Genomic DNA, 25,407 nt, shown 5'->3' with positions numbered 1-25,407 from the left:
CAGAAATTGCATTGGAATTAAATACAAAAGGCACAATGCCGACTTAAGTACAAGAAGACTGACTCTTCTTGCTGACTATGTTTTGAACCATTCCTGTAACACTAGTTATAGATTCCGGTGCTTCATTTCAGGTTTACTGTATCCCTTGGACCTTCATATTGACGATGAAACATAGAAATTGCATCGGAATTAAATACAAAAGGCACAATGCCGACTTAAGTACAAGAATACTGACTCTTCATACTGTCTATGTTTTGAACCTTCCCTGTGTCACTAGTTATAGATTCCGATGCATCACTCCAGGTTTATTGTATCCCTTGGACCTTCTTATTGACGATGAAACACAGAAATTGCATCGCAAATAAATACAAAAGACACTATGTCGACTTAAGTACAAGAAGACTGACTCTTCTTACTGACTATGTTTTAACCATTCCTGTGACACTAGTTATATATTCTGATGCTTCACTTCAGGTTTACTGTATCCCTTTGACCTTCTTATTGACGATGAAACATAGAAATTGCATGGGAATTAAATACAAAAGGCACAATGCCGACTTAAGTACAAGAAGACTGACTCTTCTTACTGACTATGATTTGAACCATTCCTGTGACAGTAGTTATAGGTTCCGATGCTTCACTTCAGATGTACTGTATCCCTCTGACCTACGTATTGACGATGAAACACAGAAATTGCATCGGAATTAAATAGAGAAGGCACAATGCCGACTTAAGTAAAAGAAGACTGACCCTTCTTACTGACTATGTTTTGAACCATTCCTGTGACACTAGTTATAGCTTCCGATGATTCACTTCAGGTTTACTGTATCCCTTGGACTTTCTTATTGGCGATGAAGCACAGAAATTGCATCGGAATTAAATAGAAGAGGCACAATGCCTACTTAAGTACAAGAAAACTGACTCTTCCTACTGTCTATGTTTTGAACCATTCCTGTGACACTAGTTATAGATTCCGGTGCTTCACTACAGGTTTACTGTATCCCTCTGACCTACCTATTGACGATGAAACACAGAAATTGCATCGGAATTAAATTAAAAGGCACAATGCTGACTTAATTACAACAAGACTGAATCTTCCTACTGTCTATGTTTGTACCATTCCTGTGACACTAGTTACAGATTCTGATGCTTCACTTCAGGTTTACTGTATCCCTTGGACCTTCTTATTGACGATGAAACACAGAAATTGCATCGGAATTAAATACAAAAGGCACAATGCCGACTTAAGTACAAGAATACTGACTCTTCTTACTGTCTATGTTTTTAACCATCCCTGTGACACTAGTTATAGATTCCGATGCTTCACTCGAGGTTTACTGTATCCCTTGGACCTTCTTATTGACGATGAAACACAGAAATTGCATCGGAATTAAATACAAAAGGCACAATGCCGACTTAAGTACAAGAAGACTGAATCTTCATACTGACTATGTTTTCAACCATTCCTGTGACACTAGATATAGATTCCGATGCTTCACTCCCGGTTTACTGTTTACCTTGGACCTTCGTATTGAGGATGAAACACAAAAATGGCATCGGAATGAAATACAAAAGGCACAATGCCGACTTAAGTACAAGAAGACTGACTGTTCTTACTGACTATGTTTTGAACCATTCCTGTGACACTAGTTATAGATTTCGGTGCTTCACTTCAGTTTTACTGTATCCCCCTGAGCTTGTTATTGACGATAAATCACAGAAATTGCATCGGAATTAAATACAAAAGGCACAATGCCGACTTAAGTACAAGAATACTGACTCTTCTTACTGTCTATGCTTTTAACCATCCCTGTGACACTAGTTATAGATTCCGATGCTTCACTCCAGGTTTACTGTATCCCTTGGACCTTCTTATTGACGATGAAACACAGAAATTGCATCGGAATTAAATACAAAAGGCACAATGCCGACTTAAGTACAAGAAGACTGAATCTTCTTACTGACTATGTTTTGAACCATTCCTGTGACACTAGATATAGATTCCGATGCTTCACTCCCGGTTCACTGTTTACCTTGGACCTTCGTATTGAGGATGAAACACAAAAATGGCATCGGAATGAAATACAAAAGGCACAATGCCGACTTAAGTACAAGAAGACATACTCTTCTTACTGACTATGTTTCGAACCATTCCTGTGACACTAGTTATAGATTCCGATGCTTCACTACATGTTTACTGTATCCCTTGTACCTCCTTATTGACAATGAAACATCGAAATTGCATCGGAATTAAATACAAAAGGCACAATGCCGACTTAAGTACAAGAAGACTGACTCTTCTTACTGACTATGTTTTGAACCATCCCTGTGTCACTAGTTATAGATTCCGATGCATCACTCCAGGTTTACTGTATCCCTTGGGCTTTCTTATTGACGATGAAACACAGAAATTGCATTGGAATTAAATACAGAAGGCACAATGCCGACTTAAGTACAAGAAGACTGACCTTCTTACCGACTATGCTTTGAACCATTCCTGTGACACTAGTTACAGATTCCGATGCTTCACTGCAGGTTTACTGTATCCCTCTGACCTTCTTATTGACGATGAATCACAGAAATTGCATCGGAATCAAATCCAAAGGGCACAGTGCAGAATTATGTACAAGAAGACGGACACTTCTTACTGTCTATGATTTGAACCATTCCTGTGACATTAGTTATTGATTCCGATGCTTCACTCCAGGTTTACTGTATCCCTCTGAGCGTCTTATTGACGATAAATCACAGAAATTGCATCGGAATCAAATCCAAAGGGCACAGTGCCGAATTAAGTACAAGAAGACTGACTCTTCTTACTGTCTATGTTTTGATTCATTCCTGTGATACTAGTTATAGATTCTGATGCTTCACTCCAGGTTTACTGTATCCCTTGGACCTCCTTATTGACAATGAAACACAGAAATTGCATCGGAATTAAATACAAATGGCACAATGGCGACTTATGTACAAGAAGACTGACTCTTCTTACTGACTATGCTTTGAACCATTCCTGTAACACTAGTTATAGATTCCGGTGCTTCACTTCAGGTTTACTGTATCCCTTGGACCTTCATTTTGACGATGAAACATAGAAATAGCATCGGAATTAAATACAAAAGGCACAAAGCCGACTTAAGTACAAGAATACTAACTCTTCTTACTGTCTATGATTTGAACCATCCCTGTGTCACTAGTTATAGATTCCGATGCATCACTTCAGGTTTACTGTATCCCTTGGACCTTCTTATTGACGATGAAACACAGAAATTGAATCGGAAATAAATACAAAAGGCACAATGCCTACTTAAGTACACGAAAACTAACTCTTCCTACTGTCTATGTTTTGAACCATTCCTGTGACACTAGTTATAGATTCCGGTGCTTCACTACAGGTTTAATGTATCCCTCTGACCTTCGTATTGACGATGAAACACAGATATTGCATCGGAATTAAATAAAAAGGCACAATGCTGACTTAATTACAACAAGACTGACTCTTCCTACTGTCTATACTTTGCACCATTCCTGTGACACTAGTTATAGATTCTGATGCTTCACTTCAGGTTTACTGTATCCCTTGGACCTTCTTATTGACGATGAAACACAGAAAATGCATCGGATTAAATTTCAAAAGGCACAATGCCGACTTAAGTACAAGAAGACTGACTGTTCTTACTGACTATGTTTCTAACCATTCCTGTGACACTAGTTATAGTTTCCGATGCTTCACTCCAGGTTTACTGTATCCCTTGGGTCTCCTTATTGACAATGAAACACAGAAATTGCATCGGAATTAAATACAAAAGGCACAATGCCGACTTAAGTACAAGAAGACTGACTCTTCTTACTGACTATGTTTTGAACCATCCCTGTGTCACTAGTTATAGATTCCGATGCATCACTCCAGGTTTACTGTATCCCTTGGACTTCCTTATTGACGATGAAACACAGAAATTGCATCGGAAATAAATACAAAAGGCACAATGCCGACTTAAGTACAAGAAGACTGACTCTTCTTACTGACTATGTTTTTGAACCATTCCTGTGACACTAGTTATAGAATCTGATGCTTCAATTCAGGTTTACTGTATCCCTTTGACCTTCTTATTGACGATGAAACACAGGAATTGCATTGGAATTAAATACAGAAGGCACAATGCCGACTTAAGTACAAGAAGACTGAATCTTCTTACTGACTATGTTTTGAACCATTCCTGTGACACTAGATATAGATTCCGATGCTTCACTCCCGGTTTACTGTATCCCTTGGACCTTCGTATTGAGGATGAAACACAAAAATGGCATCGGAATGAAATACAAATGGCACAATGCCGACTTAAGTACAAGAAGACTTACTCTTCTTACTGACTATGTTTCGAACCATTCCTGTGACACTAGTTATAGATTTCGATGCTTCACTCCAGGTTTACTGTATCCCTTGGACCTTCATATTGACGATGAAACATAGAAATTGCATCAGAAATAAACACAAAAGTAACAATGCCGTCTTAAGTACAAGAATACTGACTCTTCTTACTGTCTATGTTTTGAACCATCCCTGTGTCACCAGTTATAGATTCCGATGCATCACTCCAGGTTTACTGTATCACTTGGACCTTCTTATTGACGATGAAACACAGAAATTGCATCGGAAATAAATACAAAAGGCACAATGCCGGCTTAAGTACAAGAAGACTGACTCTTCTTACTGACTATGTTTTGAACCATTCCTGTGACACTAGTTATAGATTCTGATGCTTCACTTCAGGTTTACTGTATCCCTTTGACCTTCTTATTGACGATGAAACATAGAAATTGCATCGGAATTAAATACAGAAGGCACAATGCCGACTTAAGTACAAGAAGACTGCCTCTTCTTACTGACTATGATTTGAACCATTCCTGTGACAGTAGTTATAGGTTCCGATGCTTCACTTCAGATTTACTGTATCCATCGGACCTACCTATTGACGATGAAGCACAGAAATTCCATCGGAATTAAATAGAAAAGGCACAATGCCGACTTAAGTACAAGAAGACTGACTCTTCTTACTGACTATGTTTTGAACCATCCCTGTGTCACTAGTTATAGATTCCGATGCATCACTCCAGGTTTACTGTATCCCTTGGACTTTCTTATTGACGATGAAACATAGAAATTGCATCGGAAATAAATACAAAAGGCTCAATGCCGACTTAAGTACAAGAAGACTGACTCTTCTTACTGACTATGTTTTGAACCATCCCTGTGTCACTAGTTATAGATTCCGATGCATCACTCCAGGTTTACTGTATCCCTTAGACTTTCTTATTGACGATGAAACACAGAAATTGCATCGGAAATAAATACAAAAGGCTCAATGCCGACTTAAGTACAAGAAGACTGACTCTTCTTACTGACTATGTTTTTGAACCATTCCTGTGACACTAGTTATAGATTCTGATGCTTCACTTCAGGTTTACTGTATCCCTTTGACCTTCTTATTGACGATGAAACACAGGAATTGCATTGGAATTAAATACAGAAGGCACAATGCCGACTTAAGTACAAGAAGACTGACTCTTCTTACCGACTATGTTTTGAACCATTCCTGTGACAACAGTTACAGATACCGGTGCTTCACTGCAGGTTTACTGTATCCCTCTGACCTTCCTATTGACGATGAATCACAGAAATTGCATCGGAATCAAATCCAAAGGGCAGAGTGCCGAATTATGTACAAGAACACTGACACTTCTTACTGTCTATGATTTGAACCAATCCTGTGACACTAGTTATTGATTCCGATGCTTCACTCCAGGTTTACTGTATCCCTCTGAGCTTCTTATTGACGATTAATCACAGAAATTGCATCGGAATCAAATCCAAAGGGCATAGTGCCGAATTAAGTACAAGAAGACTGACTCTTCTTACTGACTATGTTTTGATACATTCCTGTGACACTAGTTATAGATTCTGATGCTTCACTCCAGGTTTACTGTATCCCTTGGACCTTCTTATTGACGATGAAACACAGAAATTGCATCGGAATTAAATACAAAAGGCACAATGCCGACTTAAATACAAGAAGACTGAATCTTCTTACTGACTATGTTTTGAACCATTCCTGTGACACTAGATATAGATTCCGATGCTTCACTCCCGGTTTACTGTATCCCTTGGACTTTCGTATTGAGGATGAAACACAAAAATGGCATCGGAATGAAATACAAAAGGCACAACGCCGACTTAAGTACAAGAAGACTTACTCTTCTTACTGACTATGTTTCGAACCATTCCTGTGACACTAGTTATAGATTCCGATGTTTCACTCCAGGTTTACTGTATCCCTTGGACCTCCTTATTGACAATGAAACACAGAAATTGCATCGGAATTAGATACAAAAGGCACAACGTCGACTTAAGTACAAGAAGACTGACTCTTCTTACTGACTATGTTTTGAACCATCCCTGTGTCACTAGTTATAGATTCCGATGCATCACTCGAGGTTTACTGTATCCCTTGGACTTTCTTATTGACGATGAAATACAGAAATTGCATCCTAAATAAATACTAAAGGCACAATGCAGACTTAAGTACAAGAAGACTGACTCTTCTTACTGACTATGATTTGAACCATTCCTGTGACACTAGTTATAGATTCTGATGCTTCACATCAGGTGTACTGTATCCCTTTGACCTTCTTATTAACGATGAATCACAGGAATTGCATTGGAATTAAATACAGAAGGCACAATGCCGACTTAAGTACAAGAAGACTGACTCTTCTTACCGACTATGATTTGAACCATTCCTGTGACACTAGTTACAGATTCCGATGCTTCACTGCAGGTTTACTGTATCCCTCTGACCTTCTTATTGACGATGAATCACAGAAATTGCATCGGAATCAAACCCAAAGGGCACAGTGCCGAATTATGTACAAGAAGACTGACACTTCTTACTGTCTATGATTTGAACCATTCCTGTGACACTAGTTATTGATTCCGATGCTTCACTCCAGGTTTACTGTATCCCCCTGAGCTTCTTATTGACGATAAATCACAGAAATTGCATCGGAAACAAATCCAAAGGGCACAGTGCCGAATTAAGTACGAGAAGACTGACTCTTCTTACTGACTATGTTTTGATTCATTCCTGTGACACTAGTTATAGATTCTGATGCTTCACTCCAGGTTTACTGTATCCCTTGGACCTTCTTATTGACGATGAAACACAGAAATTGCATCGGAATTAAATACAAAAGGCACAATGCCGACTTAAGTACAAGAAGACTGAATCTTCTTACTGACTATGATTTGAACCATTCCTGTGACACTAGATATAGATTCCGATGCTTCACTCCCGGTTTACTGTATCCCTTGGACCTTCGTATTGAGGATGAAACACAAAAATGGCATCGGAATGAAATACAAATGGCACAATGCCGACTTAAGTACAAGAAGACTTACTCTTCTTACTGACTATGTTTCGAACCATTCCTGTGACACTAGTTATAGATTCCGATGCTTCACTCCAGGTTTACTGTATCCCTTGGACCTCCTTATTGACAATGAAACACAGATATTGCATCGGAATTAAATACAAAAGGCACAATGCCGACTAAAGTACAAGAAGACTGACTCTTCTTACTGACTATGTTTTGAACCATTTCTGTAACACTAGTTATAGATTCCGGTGCTTCAGGTTTACTGTATCCCTTGGACCTTTATATTGACGATGAAACATAGAAATTGCATCAGAAATAAACACAAAAGGCACAATGCCGTCTTAAGTACAAGAATACTGACTCTTCTTACTGACTATGTTTTGAACCATCCCTGTGACACTAGTTATAGATTCTGATGCTTCACTTCAGGTTTACTGTATCCCTTTGACCTTCTTATTGACGATGAAACACAGGAATTGCATTGGAATTAAATACAGAAGGCACAATGCCGACTTAAGTACAAGAAGACTGACTCTTCTTACCGACTATGTTTTGAACCATTCCTGTGACAATAGTTACAGATACCGATGCTTCACTGGAGGTTTACTGTATCCCTCTGACCTTCCTATTGACGATGAATCACAGAAATTGCATCGGAATTAAATACAGAAGGCACAATGCCGACTTAAATACAAGAAGACTGAATATTCTTACTGACTATGTTTTGAACCATTCCTGTGACACTAGATATAGATTCCGATGCTTCACTCCCGGTTTACTGTATCCCTTGGACTTTCGTATTGAGGATGAAACACAAAAATGGCATCGGAATGAAATACAAAAGGCACAACGCCGACTTAAGTACAAGAAGACTTACTCTTCTTACTGACTATGTTTCGAACCATTCCTGTGACACTAGTTATAGATTCCGATGTTTCACTCCAGGTTTATTGTATCCCTTGGAACTCCTTATTGACAATGAAACACAGAAATTGCATCGGAATTAGATACAAAAGGCACAACGCCGACTTAAGTACAAGAAGACTGACTCTTCTTACTGACTATGTTTTGAACCATCCCTGTGTCACTAGTTATAGATTCCGATGCATCACTCGAGGTTTACTGTATCCCTTGGACTTTCTTATTGACGATGAAACACAGAAATTGCATCCTAAATAAATACTAAAGGCACAATGGAGACTTAAGTACAAGAAGACTGACTCTTCTTACTGACTATGATTTGAACCATTCCTGTGACACTAGTTATAGATTCAGATGCTTCACTTCAGGTGTACTGTATCCCTTTGACCTTCTTATTAACGATGAATCACAGGAATTGCATTGGAATTAAATACAGAAGGCACAATGCCGACTTAAGTACAAGAAGACTGACTCTTCTTACCGACTATGATTTGAACCATTCCTGTGACACTAGTTACAGATTCCGATGCTTCACTGCAGGTTTACTGTATCCCTCTGACCTTCTTATTGACGATGAATCACAGAAATTGCATCGGAATCAAACCCAAAGGGCACAGTGCCGAATTATGTACAAGAAGACTGACACTTCTTACTGTCTATGATTTGAACCATTCCTGTGACACTAGTTATTGATTCCGATGCTTCACTCCAGGTTTACTGTATCCCCCTGAGCTTCTTATTGACGATAAATCACAGAAATTGCATCGGAAACAAATCCAAAGAGCACAGTGCCGAATTAAGTACAAGAAGACTGACTCTTCTTACTGACTATGTTTTGATTCATTCCTGTGACACTAGTTATAGATTCTGATGCTTCACTCCAGGTTTACTGTATCCCTTGGACCTTCTTATTGACGATGAAACACAGAAATCGCATCGGAATTAAATACAAAAGGCACAATGCCGACTAAAGTACAAGAAGACTGCCTCTTCTTACTGACTATGATTTGAACCATTCCTGTGACAGTAGTTATAGGTTCCGATGCTTCACTTCAGATTTACTGTATCCATCTGACCTACCTATTGACGATGAAACACAGAAATTCCATCGGAATTAAATAGAAAAGGCACAATGCCGACTTAAGTACAAGAAGACTGACCCTTCTTACTGACTATGTTTTGAACCATTCCTGTGACACTAGTTATAGCTTCCGATGATTCACTTCAGGTGTACTGTATCCCTTGGACTTTCTTATTGACGATGAAGCACAGAAATTGCATCGGAATTAAATAGAAAAGGCACAATGCCTACTTAAGTACAAGAAAACTGACTCTTCCTACTGTCTATGTTTTGAACCATTCCTGTGACACTAGTTATAGATTCTGGTGCTTCACTACAGGTTTACTGTATCCCTCTGACCTACCTATTGACGATGAAACACAGAAATTGCATCGGAATTAAATACAAAAGGCACAATGCCGACTTAAGTACAAGAAGACTGACTCTTCTTACTGACTATGTTTTGAACCATTCCTGTAACACTAGTTATAGATTCCGGTGCTTCACTTCAGGTTTACTGTATCCCTTGGACCTTCATATTGACGATGAAACATAGAAATGGCATCGGAATTAAATACAAAAGGCACAATGCCGACTTAAGTACAAGAAAACTGACTCCTCTTACTGCCTATGTTTTGAACCATCCCTGTGTCACTAGTTAAAGATTCCGATGCATCACTCCGGTTTACTGTATCCCTTGGGCCTTCTTATTGACGATGAAACACAGAAATTGCATCGGAAATAAATACAAAAGGCACAATGCCTACTAAAGTACAAGAAAACTGACTCTTCCTTTTGTCTATGTTTTGAACCATTCCTGTGACACTAGTTATAGATTCCGGTGCTTCACTACAGGTTTAATGTATCCCTCTGACCTTCTTATTGACGATGAAACACAGAAATTGCATCGGAATTAAATAAAAAGGCACAATGCTGACTTAAGTACAACAAGACTGACTCTTCCTACTGTCTATATTTTGTACCATTCCTGTGACACTAGTTGTAGATTCCGATGCTTCACTTCAGGTTTACTGTATCCCTTGGACCTTCTTATTGACGATGAAACACAGAAATTGCATCGGAATTAATTACAATAGGTACAATGCCGACTTAAGTATAAGAAGACTGACTGTTCTTACTGACTAAGTTTTGAACCATTCCTGTGACACTAGTTATAGATTTCGGTGCTTCACTTCAGTTTAACTGTATCCCTTGGAACTTCGTATTGACGATGAAACACAGAAATTGCATCGGAATTAAATACAAAAGCCACAATGCCGACTTAAGTACAAGTATACTGACTCTTCTTACTGTCTATGTTTTGAACCATCCCTGTGACACTAGTTATAGATTCCGATGCTTCACTCCAGGTTTACTGTATCCCTTGGACCTTCTTATTGACGATGAAACAGAGAAATTGCATCGGAATTACATACAAAAGGCACAATGACGACTTAAGTACAAGAAGACTGAATCTTCTTACTGACTATGTTTTGAACCATTCCTGTGACACTGGTTACAGATACCGATGCTTCACTGCAGGTTTACTGTATCCCTCTGACCTTCTTATTGACGATGAATCACAGAAATTGCATCGGAATCAAATCCAAAGGGCACAATGCCGAATTATGTACAAGAACACTGACACTTCTTACTGTCTATGATTTGAACCATTCCTGTGATACTAGTTAATGATTCCGATGCTTCACTCCAGGTTTACTGTATCCCTCGGAGCTTCTTAATGACGATAAATCACAGAAATTGCATCGGAATCAAATCCAAAGGGCACAGTGCCGAATTAAGTACAAGAAGACTGACTCTTCTTACTGACTATGTTTTGATTCATTCCTGTGACACTAGTTATAGATTCTGATGCTTCACTCCAGGTTTACTGTATCCCTTGGACCTTTTGATTGACGATGAAACACAGAAATTGCATCGGAATTAAATACAAAAGGCACAATGCCGACTTAAGTACAAGAAGACTGAATCTTCTTACTGACTATGATTTGAACCATTCCTGTGACACTAGTTATAGATTCTGATGCTTCACTTCAGGTGTACTGTATCCCTTTGACATTCTTATTGACGATGAATCACAGGAATTGCATTGGAATTAAATACAGAAGGCACAATGCAGACATAAGTACAAGAAGACTGACTCTTCTTACCGACTATGTATTGAACCATTCCTGTGACACTAGTTACAGATTCCGATGCTTCACTGCAGGTTGACTGTATCCCTCTGACCTTCTTATTGACGATGAATCACAGAAATTGCATTGTAATCAAATCCAAAGGGCACAGTGCCGAATTATGTACAAGAAGACTGACACTTCTTACTGTCTATGATTTGAACCATTCCTGTGACATTAGTTATTGATTCCGATGCTTCACTCCAGGTTTACTGTATCCCCCTGAGCTTCTTATTGCCGATAAATCACAGAAATTGCATCGGAATCAAATCCAAAGGGCACAGTGCCGAATTAAGTACAAGAAGACTGACTCTTCTTACTGACTATGTTTTGATTCATTCCTGTGACACTAGTTATAGATTCTGATGCTTCACTCCAGGTTTACTGTATCCCTTGGACCTTCTTATTGACGATGAAACACAGAAATTGCATCGGAATTAAATACAAAAGGCACAATGCCGACTTAAGTACAAGAAGACTGAATCTTCTTACTGACTATGTTTTGAACCATTCCTGTGACACTAGATATAGATTCCGATGCTTCACTCCCGGTTTACTGTATCCCTTGCACCTTCGTATTGAGGATGAAACACAAAAATGGCATCGGAATGAAATGCAAATGGCACAATGCCGACTTAAGTACAAGAAAACTTACTCTTCTTACTGACTATGTTTCGAACCATTCCTGTGACACTAGTTATAGATTCTGATGCTTCACTCCAGGTTTACTGTATCCCTTGGGTCTCCTTATTGACAATGAAACACAGAAATTGCATCGGAATTAAATACAAAAGGCACAATGCCGACTTAAGTACAAGAAGACTGACTCTTCTTACTGACTATGTTTTGAACCATCCCTGTGTTACTAGTTATAGATTCCGATGCATCACTCCAGGTTTTCTGTATCCCTTGGACTTCCTTATTGACGATGAAACACAGAAATTGCATCGGAAATAAATACAAAAGGCACAATGCCGACTTAAGTACAAGAAGACTGACTCTTCTTACTGACTATGTTTTTGAACCATTCCTGTGACACTAGTTATAGAATCTGATGCTTCAATTCAGGTTTACTGTATCCCTTTGACCTTCTTATTGACGATGAAACACAGGAATTGCATTGGAATTAAATACAGAAGGCACAATGCCGACTTAAGTACAAGAAGACTGAATCTTCTTACTGACTATGTTTTGAACCATTCCTGTGACACTAGATATAGATTCCGATGCTTCACTCCCGGTTTACTGTATCCCTTGGACCTTCGTATTGAGGATGAAACACAAAAATGGCATCGGAATGAAATACAAATGGCACAATGCCGACTTAAGTACAAGAAGACTTACTCTTCTTACTGACTATGTTTCGAACCATTCCTGTGACACTAGTTATAGATTCCGATGCTTCACTCCAGGTTTACTGTATCCCTTGGACCTTCATATTGACGATGAAACATAGAAATTGCATCAGAAATAAACACAAAAGTAACAATGCCGTCTTAAGTACAAGAATCCTGACTCTTCTTACTGTCTATGTTTTGAACCATCCCTGTGTCACCAGTTATAGATTCCGATGCATCACTCCAGGTTTACTGTATCACTTGGACCTTCTTATTGACGATGAAACACAGAAATTGCATCGGAAATAAATACAAAAGGCACAATGCCGGCTTAAGTACAAGAAGACTGACTCTTCTTACTGACTATGTTTTGAACCATTCCTGTGACACTAGTTATAGATTCTGATGCTTCACTTCAGGTTTACTGTATCCCTTTGACCTTCTTATTGACGATGAAGCATAGAAATTGCATCGGAATTAAATACAGAAGGCACAACGCCGACTTAAGTACAAGAAGACTGCCTCTTCTTACTGACTATGATTTGAACCATTCCTGTGACAGTAGTTATAGGTTCCGATGCTTCACTTCAGATTTACTGTATCCATCTGACCTACCTATTGACGATGAAGCACAGAAATTCCATCGGAATTAAATAGAAAAGGCACAATGCCGACTTAAGTACAAGAAGACTGAATCTTCTTACTGACTATGTTTTGAACCATTCCTGTGACACTAGATATAGATTCCGATGCTTCACTCCCGGTTTACTGTATCCCTTGGACTTTCGTATTGAGGATGAAACACAAAAATGGCATCAGAATAAATACAAAAGGCACAACGCCGACTTAAGTACAAGAAGACTTACTCTTCTTACTGACTATGTTTCGAACCATTCCTGTGACACTAGTTATAGATTCCGATGTTTCACTCCAGGTTTACTGTATCCCTTGGACCTCCTTATTGACAATGAAACACAGAAATTGCATCGGAATTAGATACAAAAGGCACAACGCCGACTTAAGTACAAGAAGACTGACTCTTCTTACTGACTATGTTTTGAACCATCCCTGTGTCACTAGTTATAGATTCCGATGCATCACTCGAGGTTTACTGTATCCCTTGGACTTTCTTATTGACGATGAAACACAGAAATTGCATCCTAAATAAATACTAAAGGCACAATGGAGACTTAAGTACAAGAAGACTGACTCTTCTTACTGACTATGATTTGAACCATTCCTGTGACACTAGTTATAGATTCTGATGCTTCACTTCAGGTGTACTGTATCACTTTGACCTTCTTATTAACGATGAATCACAGGAATTGCATTGGAATTAAATACAGAAGGCACAATGCCGACTTAAGTACAAGAAGACTGACTCTTCTTACCGACTATGATTTGAACCATTCCTGTGACACTAGTTACAGATTCCGATGCTTCACTGCAGGTTTACTGTATCCCTCTGACCTTCTTATTGACGATGAATCACAGAAATTGCATCGGAATCAAACCCAAAGGGCACAGTGCCGAATTATGTACAAGAAGACTGACACTTCTTACTGTCTATGATTTGAACCATTCCTGTGACACTAGTTATTGATTCCGATGCTTCACTCCAGGTTTACTGTATCCCCCTGAGCTTCTTATTGACGATAAATCACAGAAATTGCATCGGAAACAAATCCAAAGGGCACAGTGCCGAATTAAGTACAAGAAGACTGACTCTTCTTACTGACTATGCTTTGATTCATTCCTGTGACACTAGTTATAGATTCTGATGCTTCACTCCAGGTTTACTGTATCCCTTGGACCTTCTTATTGAAGATGAAACACAGAAATTGCATCGGAATTAAATACAAAAGGCACAATGCCGACTAAAGTACAAGAAGACTGACTCTTCTTACTGACTATGTTTTGAACCATTTCTGTAACACTAGTTATAGATTCCGGTGCTTCACTCCCGGTTTACTGTATCCCTTGGACCTTCGTATTGAGGATGAAACACAAAAATGGCATCGGAATGAAATACAAATGGCACAATGCCGACTTAAGTACAAGAAGACTTACTCTTCTTACTGACTATGTTTCGAACCATTCCTGTGACACTAGTTATAGATTCCGATGCTTCACTCCAGGTTAACTGTATCCCTTGGACCTTCATATTGACGATGAAACATAGAAATTGCATCAGAAATAAACACAAAAGTAACAATGCCGTCTTAAGTACAAGAATACTGACTCTTCTTACTGTCTATGTTTTGAACCATCCCTGTGTCACCAGTTATAGATTCCGATGCATCACTCCAGGTTTACTGTATCACTTGGACCTTCTTATTGACGATGAAACACAGAAATTGCATCGGAAATAAATACAAAAGGCACAATGCCGGCTTAAGTACAAGAAGACTGACTCTTCTTACTGACTATGTTTTGAACCATTCCTGTGACACTAGTTATAGATTCTGATGCTTCACTTCAGGTTTACTGTATCCCTTTGACCTTCTTATTGACGATGAAGCATAGAAATTGCATCGGAATTAAATACAGAAGGCACAATGCCGACTTAAGTACAAGAAGACTGCCTCTTCTTACTGACTATGATTTGAACCATTCCTGTGACAGTAGTTATAGGTTCGATGCTTCACTTTAGATTTACTGTATCCATCTGACCTACCTATTGACGATGAAGCACAGAAATTCCATCGGAATTAAATAGAAAAGGCACAATGCCGACTTAAGTACAAGAAGACTGAATCTTCTTACTGACTATGTTTTGAACCATTCCTGTGACACTAGATATAGATTCCGATGCTTCACTCCCGGTTTACTGTATCCCTTGGACTTTCGTATTGAGGATGAAACACAAAAATGGCATCGGAATGAAATACAAAAGGCACAACGACGACTTAAGTACAAGAAGACTTACTCTTCTTACTGACTATGTTTCGAACCATTCCTGTGACACTAGTTATAGATTCCGATGTTTCACTCCAGGTTTACTGTATCCCTTGGACCTCCTTATTGACAATGAAACACAGAAATTGCATCGGAATTAGATACAAAAGGCACAACGCCGACTTAAGTACAAGAAGACTGACTCTTCTTTCTGACTATGTTTTGAACCATCCCTGTGTCACTAGTTATAGATTCCGATGCATCACTCGAGGTTTACTGTATCCCTTGGACTTTCTTATTGACGATGAAACACAGAAATTGCATCCTAAATAAATACTAAAGGCACAATGGAGACTTAAGTACAAGAAGACTGACTCTTCTTACTGACTATGATTTGAACCATTCCTGTGACACTAGTTATAGATTCTGATGCTTCACTTCAGGTGTACTGTATCCCTTTGACCTTCTTATTAACGATGAATCACAGGAATTGCATTGGAATTAAATACAGATGGCACAATGCCGACTTAAGTACAAGAAGACTGACTCTTCTTACCGACTATGATTTGAACCATTCCTGTGACACTAGTTATTGATTCCGATGCTTCACTGCAGGTTTACTGTATCCCTCTGACCTTCTTATTGACGATGAATCACAGAAATTGCATCGGAATCAAACCCAAAGGGCACAGTGCCGAATTATGTACAAGAAGACTGACACTTCTTACTGTCTATGATTTGAACCATTCCTGTGACACTAGTAATTGATTCCGATGCTTCACTCCAGGTTTACTGTATCCCCCTGAGCTTCTTATTGACGATAAATCACAGAAATTGCATCGGAAACAAATCCAAAGGGCACAGTGCCGAATTAAGTACGAGAAGACTGACTCTTCTTACTGACTATGTCTTGATTCATTCCTGTGACACTAGTTATAGATTCTGATGCTTCACTCCAGGTTTACTGTATCCCTTGGACCTTCTTATTGACGATGAAACACAGAAATTGCATCGGAATTAAATACAAAAGGCACAATGCCGACTAAAGTACAAGAAGACTGACTCTTCTTACTGACTATGTTTTGAACCATTTCTGTAACACTAGTTATAGATTCCGGTGCTTCAGGTTTACTGTATCCCTTGGACCTTTATATTGACGATGAAACATAGAAATTGCATCAGAAATAAACACAAAAGGCACAATGCCGTCTTAAGTACAAGAATTCTGACTCTTCTTACTGACTATGTTTTGAACCATCCCTGTGTCACTAGTTATAGATTCCGATGCATCACTCCAGGTTTACTGTATCCCTTGGACTTTCTTATTGACGATGAAACACAGAAATTGCATCGGAAATAAATACAAAAGGCACAATGCCGACTTAAGTACAAGAAGACTGACTCTTCTTACTGACTATGTTTTTGAACCATTCCTGTGACACTAGTTATAGATTCTGATGCTTCACTTCAGGTTTACTGTATCCCTTTGACCTTCTTATTGACGATGAAACACAGGAATTGCATTGGAATTAAATACAGAAGGCACAATGCCGACTTAAGTACAAGAAGACTGACTCTTCTTACCGACTATGTTTTGAACCATTCCTGTGACAATAGTTACAGATACCGATGCTTCACTGCAGGTTTACTGTATCCCTCTGACCTTCCTATTGACGATGAATCACAGAAATTGCATCGGAATCAAATCCAAAGGGCAGAGTGCCGAATTATGTACAAGAACACTGACACTTCTTACTGTCTATGATTTGAACCAATCCTGTGACACTAGTTATTGATTCCGATGCTTCACTCCAGGTTTACTGTATCCCTCTGAGCTTCTTATTGACGATTAATCACAGATATTGCATCGGAATCAAATCCAAAGGGCACAGTGCCGAATTAAGTACAAGAAGACTGACTCTTCTTACTGACTATGTTTTGATACATTCCTGTGACACTAGTTATAGATTCTGATGCTTCACTCCAGGTTTACTGTATCCCTTGGACCTTCTTATTGACGATGAAACACAGAAATTGCATCGGAATTAAATACAAAAGGCACAATGCCGACTTAAATACAAGAAGACTGAATCTTCTTACTGACTATGTTTTGAACCATTCCTGTGACACTAGATATAGATTCCGATGCTTCACTCCCGGTTTACTGTATCCCTTGGACTTTCGTATTGAGGATGAAACACAAAAATGGCATCGGAATGAAATACAAAAGGCACAACGCCGACTTAAGTACAAGAAGACTTACTCTTCTTACAGACTATGTTTCGAACCATTCCTGTGACACTAGTTATAGATTCCGATGTTTCACTCCAGGTTTACTGTATCCCTTGGACCTCCTTATTGACAATGAAACACAGAAATTGCATCGGAATTAGATACAAAAGGCACAACGCCGACTTAAGTACAAGAAGGCTGACTCTTCTTACTGACTATGTTTTGAACCATCCCTGTGTCACTAGTTATAGATTCCGATGCATCACTCGAGGTTTACTGTATCCCTTGGACTTTCTTATTGACGATGAAACACAGAAATTGCATCCTAAATAAATACTAAAGGCACAATGGAGACTTAAGTACAAGAAGACTGACTCTTCTTACTGACTATGATTTGAACCATTCCTGTGACACTAGTTATAGATTCTGATGCTTCACTTCAGGTGTACTGTATCACTTTGACCTTCTTATTAACGATGAATCACAGGAATTGCATTGGAATTAAATACAGAAGGCACAATGCCGACTTAAGTACAAGAAGACTGACTCTTCTTACCGACTATGATTTGAACCATTCCTGTGACACTAGTTACAGATTCCGATGCTTCACTGCAGGTTTACTGTATCCCCCTGAGCTTCTTATTGACGATAAATCACAGAAATTGCATCGGAAACAAATCCAAAGGGCACAGTGCCGAATTAAGTACAAGAAGACTGACTCTTCTTACTGACTATGTTTTGATTCATTCCTGTGACACTAGTTATAGATTCTGATGCTTCACTCCAGGTTTACTGTATCCCTTGGACCTTCTTATTGACGATGAAACACAGAAATTGCATCGGAATTAAATACAAAAGGCACAATGCCGACTAAAGTACAAGAAGACGGACTCTTCTTACTGACTATGTTTTGAACCATTTCTGTAACACTAGTTATAGATTCCGGTGCTTCAGGTTTACTGTATCCCTTGGACCTTTATATTGACGATGAAACATAGAAATTGCATCAGAAATAAACACAAAAGGCACAATGCCGTCTTAAGTACAAGAATACTGACTCTTCTTACTGTCTATGATTTGAACCATCCCTGTGTCACCAGTTATAGATTCCGATGCATCACTCCAGGTTTACTGTATCACTTGGACCTTCTTATTGACGATGAAACACAGAAATTGCATCGGAAATAAATACAAAAGGCACAATGCCGGCTTAAGTACAAGAAGACTGACTCTTCTTACTGACTATGTTTTGAACCATTCCTGTGACACTAGTTATAGATTCTGATGCTTCACTTCAGGTTTTCTGTATCCCTTTGACTTTCTTATTGACGATGAAACATAGAAATTGCATCGGAATTAAATACAGAAGGCACAATGCCGACTTAAGTACAAGAAGACTGCCTCTTCTTACTGACTATGATTTGAACCATTCCTGTGACAGTAGTTATAGGTTCCGATGCTTCACTTCAGATTTACTGTATCCATCTGACCTACCTATTGACGATGAAACACAGAAATTCCATCGGAATTAAATAGAAAAGGCACAATGCCGACTTAAGTACAAGAAGACTGACCCTTCTTACTGACTATGTTTTGAACCATTCCTGTGACACTAGTTATAGCTTCCGAAGATTCACTTCAGGTGTACTGTATCCCTTGGACATTCTTATTGACGATGAAGCACAGAAATTGCATCGGAATTAAATAGAAAAGGCACAATGCCTACTTAAGTATAAGAAAACTGACTCTTCCTACTGTCTATGTTTTGAACCATTCCTGTGACACTAGTTATAGATTCTGGTGCTTCACTACAGGTTTACTGTATCCCTCTGACCTACCTATTGACGATGAAACACAGAAATTGCCTTGGAATTAAATACAAAAGGCACAATGCCGACTTAAGTACAAGAAGACTGACTCTTCTTACTGACTATGTTTTGAACCATTCCTGTAACACTAGTTATAGATTCCGGTGCTTCACTTCAGGTTTACTGTATCCCTTGGACCTTCATATTGACGATGAAACATAGAAATGGCATCGGAATTAAATACAAAAGGCACAATGCCGACTTAAGTACAAGAAAACTGACTCCTCTTACTGCCTATGTTTTGAACCATCCCTGTGTCACTAGTTAAAGATTCCGATGCATCACTCCGGTTTACTGTATCCCTTGGACCTTCTTATTGACGATGAAACACAGAAATTGCATCGGAAATAAATACAAAAGGCACAATGCCTACTTAAGTACAAGAAAACTGACTCTTCCTACTGTCTATGTTTTGAACCATTCCTGTGACACTAGTTATAGATTCCGGTGCTTCACTACAGGTTTAATGTATCCCTCTGACCTTCTTATTGACGATGAAACACAGAAATTGCATCGGAATTAAATAAAAAGGCACAATGCTGACTTAAGTACAACAAGACTGACTCTTCCTACTGTCTATATTTTGTACCATTCCTGTGACACTAGTTATAGATTCCGATGCTTCACTTCAGGTTTACTGTATCCCTTGGACCTTCTTATTGACGATGAAACACAGAAATTGCATCGGAATTAATTACAAAAGGTACAATGCCGACTTAAGTACAAGAAGACTGACTGTTCTTACTGACTAAGTTTTGAACCATTCCTGTGACACTAGTTATAGATTTCGGTGCTTCACTTCAGTTTAACTGTATCCCTTGGAACTTCGTATTGACGATGAAACACAGAAATTGCATGGGAATTAAATACAAAAGCCACAATGCCGACTTAAGTACAAGAATGCTGACTCTTCTTACTGTCTATGTTTTGAACCATCCCTGTGACACTAGTTATAGATTCCGATGCTTCACTCCAGGTTTACTGTATCCCTTGGACCTTCTTATTGACGATGAAACAGAGAAATTGCATCGGAATTACATACAAAAGGCACAATGCCGACTTAAGTACAAGAAGACTGAATCTTCTTACTGACTATGTTTTGAACCATTCCTGTGACACTGGTTACAGATACCGATGCTTCACTTCAGGTGTACTGTATCCCTTTGACATTCTTATTGACGATGAATCACAGGAATTGCATTGGAATTAAATACAGAAGGCACAATGCAGACATAAGTACAAGAAGACTGACTCTTCTTACCGACTATGTATTGAACCATTCCTGTGACACTAGTTACAGATTCCGATGCTTCACTGCAGGTTGACTGTATCCCTCTGACCTTCTTATTGACGATGAATCACAGAAATTGCATCGTAATCAAATCCTAAGGGCACAGTGCCGAATTATGTACAAGAAGACTGACACTTCTTACTGTCTATGATTTGAACCATTCCTGTGACATTAGTTATTGATTCCGATGCTTCACACCAGGTTTACTGTATCCCCCTGAGCTTGTTATTGCCGATAAATCACAGAAATTGCATCGGAATCAAATCCAAAGGGCACAGTGCCGAATTAAGTACAGGAAGACTGACTCTTCTTACTGACTATGTTTTGATTCATTCCTGTGACACTAGTTATAGATTCTGATGCTTCACTCCAGGTTTACTGTATCCCTTGGACCTTCTTATTGACGATGAAACACAGAAATTGCATCGGAATTAAATACAAAAGGCACAATGCCGACTTAAGTACAAGAAGACTGAATCTTCTTACTGACTATGTTTTGAACCATTCCTGTGACACTAGATATAGATTCCGATGCTTCACTCCCGGTTTACTGTATCCCTTGCACCTTCGTATTGAGGATGAAACACAAAAATGGCATCGGAATGAAATACAAATGGCACAATGCCGACTTAAGTACAAGAAAACTTACTCTTCTTACTGACTATGTTTCGAACCATTCCTGTGACACTAGTTATAGATTCCGATGCTTCACTCCAGGTTTACTGTATCCCTTGGACCTCCTTATTGACAATGAAACACAGAAATTGCATCGGAATTAAATACAAAAGGCACAATGCCGACTTAAGTACAAGAAGACTGACTCTTCTTTTTGACTGTGTTTTGAACCATTTCTGTAAGACTAGTTATAGATTCCGGTGCTTCAGGTTTACTGTATCCCTTCGACCTTCATATTGACGATGAAACATAGAAATTGCATCGGAAATAAATACAAAAGGCACAATGCCGAATTAAGTACAAGAATACTGACTCTTCTTACTGTCTATGTTTTGAACCATCCCTGTGTCACCAGTTATAGATTCCGATGCATCACTCCAGGTTTACTGTATCCCTTGGACCTTCTTATTGACGCTGAAACACAGAAATTGCATCGGAAATAAATACAAAAGGCACAATGCCGACTTAAGTACAAGAAGACTGACTCTTCTTACTGACTATGCTTTGAACCATTCCTGTGACACTAGTTATAGATTCTGATGCTTCACTTCAGGTTTACTGTATCCTCTTGACCTTCTTATTGACGATGAAACATAGAAATTGCATCGGAATTAAATACAAAAGGCACAATGCCGACTTAAGTACAAGAAGACTGACTCTTCTTACTGACTATGATTTGAACCATTCCTGTGACAGTAGTTATAGGTTCCGATGCTTCACTTCAGATTTACTGTATCCCTATGACCTACCTATTGACGATGAAACAAAGAAATTGCTTCGGAATTAAATAGAAAAGGCACAATGCCGACTTACGTACAAGAAGACTGACCCTTCTTACTGACTATGTTTTGAACCATTCCTGTGACACTAGTTATAGCTTCCGATGATTCACTTCAGGTTTACTGTATCCCTTGGACTTTCTTATTGACGATGAAGCACAGAAATTGCATCGGAATTAAATAGAAAAGGCACAATGCCTACTTAAGTACAAGAAAACTGACACTTCCTACTGTCTATGTTTTGAACCTTTCCTGTGACACTAGTTATAGATTCTGGTGCTTCACTACAGGTTTACTGTATCCCTCTGACCTACCTATTGACGATGAAACACAGAAATTGCATAGGGATTAAATAGAAAAGGCTCAATGCTGACTTAAATACAACAAGACTGACTCTTCCTACTGTCTATGTTTGTACCATTCCTGTTACACTAGTTATAGATTACGATGCCTCACTTCAGGTTTACTGTATCCCTTGGACCTTCTTATAGACGATGAAACACAGAAATCGCATCGGAATTAATTACAAAAGGCACAATGCCGACTTAAGTACAAGAAGACTGACTGTTCTTACTGACTATGTTTTGAACCATTCCTGTGACACTAGTTATAGATTTCGGTGCTTCACTTCAGTTTTACTGTATCCTTTGGACCTCCTTATTGACAATGAAACACAGAAATTGCATCGGAATTAAATACAAAAGGCACAATGCCGACTTAAGTACAAGAAGACTGACTCTTCTTACTGACTATGTTTTGAACCATTTCTGTAACACTAGTTATAGATTCCGGTGCTTCAGGTTTACTGTATCCCTTGGACCTTCATATTGACGATGAAACATAGAAATTGCATCGGAAATAAATACAAAAGGCACAATGCCGACTTAAGTACAAGAATACTGACTCTCCTTAATGTCTAAGATTTGAACCGTCCCTGTGTCACCAGTTATAGATTCCGATGCATCACTCCAGGTTTACTGTATCCCTTGGACCTTCTTATTGACGATGAAACACAGAAATTGCATCGGAAATAAATACAAAAGGCACAATGCCGACTTAAGTACAAGAAGACTGACTCTTCTTACTGACTATGTTTTGAACCATTCCTGTGACACTAGTTATAGATTCTGATGCTTCACTTCAGATTTACTGTATCACTTTGACCTTCTTATTGACGATGAAACATAGAAATTGCATCGGAATTAAATACAAAAGGCACAATGCCGACTTAAGTACAAGAAGACTGACTCTTCTTACTGACTATGATTTGAACCATCCCTGTGACACTAGTTATAGATTCTGGTGCTTCACTACAGGTTTACTGTATCCCTCTGACCTACCTATTGACGATGAAACACAGAGATTGCATCGGAATTATATACAAAAGGCACAATGCCGACTTAAGTACAAGAAGACTGACTCTTCTTTCTGACTATGTTTTGAAACATTCCTGTAACACTAGTTATAGATTCCGCTGCTTCACTTCAGGTTTACTGTATCCCTTGGACCTTCGTATTGACGATGAAACACAGAAATTGCATCGGAAATAAATACAAAAGGCACAATGCCTACTTAAGTACAAGAGAACTAACTCTTCCTACTGTCTATGTTTTGAACCATTCCTGTGACACTAGTTATAGATTCCGGTGCTTCACTACAGGTTTAATGTATCCCTCTGACCGTCGTATTGACGATGAAACACAGAAATTGCATCGGAATTAAATAAAAAGGCACAATGCTGACTTAATTACAACAAGACTGACTCTTCCTACTGTCTATGTTTTGCACCATTCCTGTGACACTAGTTATAGATTCCGATGCTTCACTTCAGGTTTACTGTATCCCTTGGACCTTCTTATTGACGATGAAACACAGAAATTGCATCGGAATTAATTACAAAAGGCACAATGCCGACTTAAGTACAAGAAGACTGACTCTTCTTACTGACAATGTTTTGAACCATCCCTGTGTCACTAGTTATAGATTCCGATGCATCACTCCAGGTTTACTGTATCCCTTGGGCTTTCTTATTGACGATGAAACACAGAAATTGCATCGGAAATAAATACAAAAGGCACAATGCCGACTTAAGTACAAGAATACTGACACTTCTTACTGTCTATGTTTTGAACCATCCCTGTGACACTAGTTATAGATTCCGATGCTTCACTCCAGGTTTACTGTATCCCTTGGACCTTCTTATTGACGATGAAACACAGAAATTGCATCGCAATTAAATACAAAAGGCACAATGCCGACTTAAGTACAAGAAGACTGAATCTTCTTACTGACTATGTTTTGAACCATTCCTGTGACACTAGATATAGATTCCGATGCTTCACTCCCGGTTTACTGTATCCCTTGGACCTTCGTATTGAGGATGAAACACAAAAATGGCATCGGAATGAAATACAAATGGCACAATGCCGACTTAAGTACAAGATGACTTACTCTTCTTACTGACTATGTTTCTAACCATTCCTGTGACACTAGTTATAGATTCCGATGCTTCACTCCAGGTTTACTGTATCCCTTGGACCTCCTTATTGACAATGAAACACAGAAATTGCATCGGAATTAAATACAAAAGGCACAATGCCGACTTAAGTACAAGAAGACTGACTCTTCTTTTTGACTGTGTTTTGAACCATTTCTGTAAGACTAGTTATAGATTCCGGTGCTTCAGGTTTACTGTATCCCTTCGACCTTCATATTGA

The sequence above is a fragment of the Schistocerca piceifrons genome, unplaced genomic scaffold (genome assembly GCF_021461385.2).
Source record: "Schistocerca piceifrons isolate TAMUIC-IGC-003096 unplaced genomic scaffold, iqSchPice1.1 HiC_scaffold_1544, whole genome shotgun sequence".
Lineage (NCBI taxonomy): Eukaryota > Metazoa > Arthropoda > Insecta > Orthoptera > Acrididae > Schistocerca > Schistocerca piceifrons.
This window is presented reverse-complemented; position numbering follows the sequence as displayed.